The sequence below is a fragment of the Syngnathus scovelli genome, unplaced genomic scaffold (genome assembly GCF_024217435.2).
Source record: "Syngnathus scovelli strain Florida unplaced genomic scaffold, RoL_Ssco_1.2 HiC_scaffold_24, whole genome shotgun sequence".
NCBI classification, from domain to species: Eukaryota; Metazoa; Chordata; class Actinopteri; order Syngnathiformes; family Syngnathidae; genus Syngnathus; species Syngnathus scovelli.
Window position 1 is genome coordinate 47,501 of NW_026061333.1, and position 2,500 is coordinate 50,000.

At 57.8% G+C, this 2,500-nt stretch overlaps 1 non-coding gene across 1 annotated transcript; it reads right to left on the bottom strand.

The window, feature by feature from the left end:
- Positions 1–428: 428 nt before the first annotated feature.
- On the bottom strand, positions 429–547 carry LOC125992959 (5S ribosomal RNA). The gene has a single exon (XR_007489894.1). It is a non-coding gene; the product is annotated as a 5S ribosomal RNA (ribosomal RNA).
- Positions 548–2,500: the final 1,953 nt, after the last annotated feature.

Genomic DNA, 2,500 nt, shown 5'->3' on the forward strand with positions numbered 1-2,500 from the left:
CGCCTTCATCAGAGTGTCACAGATGTGATGGTGACGCGTCTTTATCAGCTGATGGATCAACATGTCAGGTGAATAACCTAAAACAATTTGTTTGATATAAAAGAAACCAGTGAAGTGATTAAATAAGGAAAAACAAAATGAACTTAGTACAATTACTTCATGGAAGTGTTGTGTTGGGTTCTTTTACAAGTCAAGCCTGCTGCTTTGAGTTCACAGGGAGCCATGCTCACTGTACATAGTCTGCTCTCTAGCGGTAAAAAATTTAACTACAATGCTGTGGATGTCACCACATAATATAGCTTTCAAACTCGTGTTATAGTTTCAATGTCGGAGTTTAAATTAGGCTTGCTGTTTCCGGATGCCATTCGTGATGGGTGTTGTAAAAAATAGCTTCTTAAACGATTGAAGTGCACATAAGAAAAAGAAAAAGCTTACAGCACCTGGTATTCCCAGGCGGTCTCCCATCCAAGTACTAACCAGGCCCGACCCTGCTTAGCTTCCGAGATCGGACGAAATCGGGCGTTCTCAGGGTAGTATGGCCGTAAGCCGTGAGGTGACCCAACATTTTGCAATTTATAGACACAATCGCCCCTGAAACTAGCGAGCGAGCCAATGAAGCCTTCAAAACTGCTTCGGCACATGGAGACCAAGCATCCTGCATTAAAAGACAAACCTTAACCACTTCGGGTTTCATTGTCTCCGATTACGCCTGGATGGGACCGGCTCGTTTCTGAGAAACAAGCTCGGTGCTCCCAATAATTCAACGTAATGGTGACTTTTATTTTTATGTGGTTTATATTTGTTTTTATGCCAGTCGTATCATTTTATTTAATCGTATTTACCGTATTTGCCGGTGTACAGGTCGACTCGGTGTATAAGTCGACCCCCTAAAATTCGACGGAAATTTACGATTTTATGATATATCCTTTGTATAAGTCGAGCTCAATTGTTGCATTATATTAAACTTCAAAATTCAATATGCGAAATTTATTGACGAAATGTGTTCAAATTCTGGGAGGCCGTGCGCATGCTGCTGTTTATAAGCACCGCGGAGGAGATCGCGGCCGGCGAGCTCGCGCACGCCGCCCGGCACCAACGGGAGGCCGGAAATAGCTCCAAGCCGAGCGGATCGGCACTTTATAAGCACCGCGGAGGAGATCGCGGTGCCTCATTGGACTTCCAGCCGCCGGCGAGCTCGCGCACCCGCCCGGCACATCCGGGAGGCCGTGCGCACGAGCCAAGTGGCCGAAAATAGCCCCCGCCGAGCGGATCGGCTGTTTATAAGCACCGCGGAGGTGGTCGCGGCGCCTCATTCGACTTCCAGCGGCCGGCGAGCTCGCGCACCCGCCCGGCACATCCGGGAGGCCGTGCGCACGAGCCAAGTGGCCGAAAATAGCCCCGCCGAGCGGATCGGCTGTTTATAAGCACCGCGGAGGTGGTCGCGGCGCCTCATTCGACTTCCAGCGGCCGGCGAGCCCACGCACCCGCCCGGCACATCCGGGAGGCCGTGCGCACGAGCCAAGTGGCCGAAAATAGCCCCCGCCGAGCGGATCGGCTGTTTATAAGCACCGCGGAGGTGGTCGCGGCGCCTCATTCGACTTCCAGCGGCCGGCGAGCTCGCGCACCCGCCCGGCACATCCGGGAGGCCGTGCGCACGAGCCAAGTGGCCGAAAATAGCCCCCGCCGAGCGGATCGGCTGTTTATAAGCACCGCGGAGGTGGTCGCGGCGCCTCATTCGACTTCCAGCGGCCGGCGAGCTCGCGCACCCGCCCGGCACATCCGGGAGGCCGTGCGCACGAGCCAAATGGCCGAAAATAGCCCCCGCCGAGCGGATCGGCTGTTTATAAGCACCGCGGAGGTGGTCGCGGCGCCTCATTCGACTTCAAGCGGCCGGCGAGCTCGCGCACCCGCCCGGCACATCCGGGAGGCCGTGTGCACGAGCCAAGTGGCCGAAAATAGTCCATGCCGAGCGGATCGGCTGTTTATAAGCACCGCGGAGGTGGTCGCGGCGCCTCATTCGACTTCCAGCAGCCAGCGAGCTCGCGCACCCGCCCGGCACATCCGGGAGGCCGTGCGCACGAGCCAAGTGGCCGAAAATAGCCCCCGCCGAGCGGATCGGCTGTTTATAAGCACCGCGGAGGTGGTCGCGGCGCCTCATTCGACTTCCAGCGGCCGGCGAGCTCGCGCACCCGCCCGGCACATCCGGGAGGCCGTGCGCACGAGCCAAGTGGCCGAAAATAGCCCCAGCCGAGCGGATCGGCAGTTTATAAGCACCGCGGAGGTGGTCGCGGCGCCTCATTCGACTTCCAGCGGCCGGCGAGCTCGCGCACCCGCCCGGCACATCCGGGAGGCCGTGCGCACGAGCCAAGTGGCCGAAAATAGCCCCCGCCGAGCGGATTGGCTGTTTATAAGCACCGCGGAGGTGGTCGCGGCGCCTCATTCGACTTCAAGCGGCCGGCGAGCTCGCGCACCCGCCCGGCACATCCGGGAGGCCGTGCGC